Source organism: Rosa rugosa, chromosome 3 (genome assembly GCF_958449725.1).
Source record: "Rosa rugosa chromosome 3, drRosRugo1.1, whole genome shotgun sequence".
Lineage (NCBI taxonomy): Eukaryota > Viridiplantae > Streptophyta > Magnoliopsida > Rosales > Rosaceae > Rosa > Rosa rugosa.
The window spans coordinates 25,466,015-25,467,285 of NC_084822.1; positions in this window are offsets into that span (position 1 = coordinate 25,466,015).

Consider the following 1,271-nt stretch of genomic DNA (forward strand, 5'->3'; position numbering starts at 1 on the left):
ATAAGTCAGGTCAAGGGACACCCCCGACGACCGCACCCGAACGGTGCTGGCACGCCCGCGCAAGAAAAGAGACTGTTGACCAGCTGCAACAAAATTGGAGCCAAACAAGCGATATGCAAGAAATCTTAAACATGAACCCTGAGTATCAAATTTTAAATATAACAAGTGTCAGCAATCAGAGCAATTTAGATGAAATATTGAAATAAGATATAAGTAGGTTAAACGGGTAACCTACGATAGGATAAAGGTGGTGTACTCTATGCTTCGACTCCTATGCACGGCTGACCTCAACTAGTTTGCAGTCGGGGGACGAGAAATCGAAAAGCACAGGGAAAAACATTTAGAAAAAACGTTAGACTGAGTGCAAAAAAAAAATTTCAAAGGAAAACAAAATAAGATTTAATGCTTTCCCCAATTTAGTTTATGATAAAACCAAGCATGCAGTAAAAGTTCAAGAATACTTTTAAATGCCAAGTGAAACGAGTATCACAAACTATCATAAAACTCGTGAACACACTCTTAATCCTCCTTTGTACTGAAATCTCAACTCATGTTGTTAATCATCTCAAAATCACTTTAGAAATCTCAATAAAAATACTCATATGATAAAATAGGCGATGACTAGAGGGAACTGCCGACTGGTCATCTCATGCCATCTGGAGGGTACTACCGACCAGGGACGCATCAGAGGGTACTTCTGACCGGAATACGAGGAGGTGATGGCTAAAGGATACTGCCGACCAACCATCTCATGTCACCTAGAGGGTACTGCTGACCATATTACGCATCAGAGGGTATTACCGACCAAAATAGATAGTTAGAGGGTACTGCCGACTAACTATCTCATGCCATCTGGAGGATACTGCCGACCAGATGACGCATTGGAGGGTACTGCCGACCGGAATATATATTCTTGAGGGTACTGTCAACCATAATATTGTCTGGAGGGTACTATCGACCAGGGACGCATCGAAGGGTACTTCTGACCGGAATACGAAGAGGTGATGGCTAAAGGATACTGCCGACCAACCATCTCATGTCATCTAGAAGGTACTGCTGACCAGATTACGCATCGGAGGGTATTACTGACCAGAATAGATGGTTATAGGGTATTGCCGACTAACTATCTCATGCCATCTGGAGAGTATTGCCGACCAGATGACGCATTGGAGGGTACTGCCGACCGGAATATATATTCTGGAAGGTACTGTCAACCATAATATTGTCTGGAAGGTACTGTCGACCAGACTATTACTTGGAGAGTACTGCCG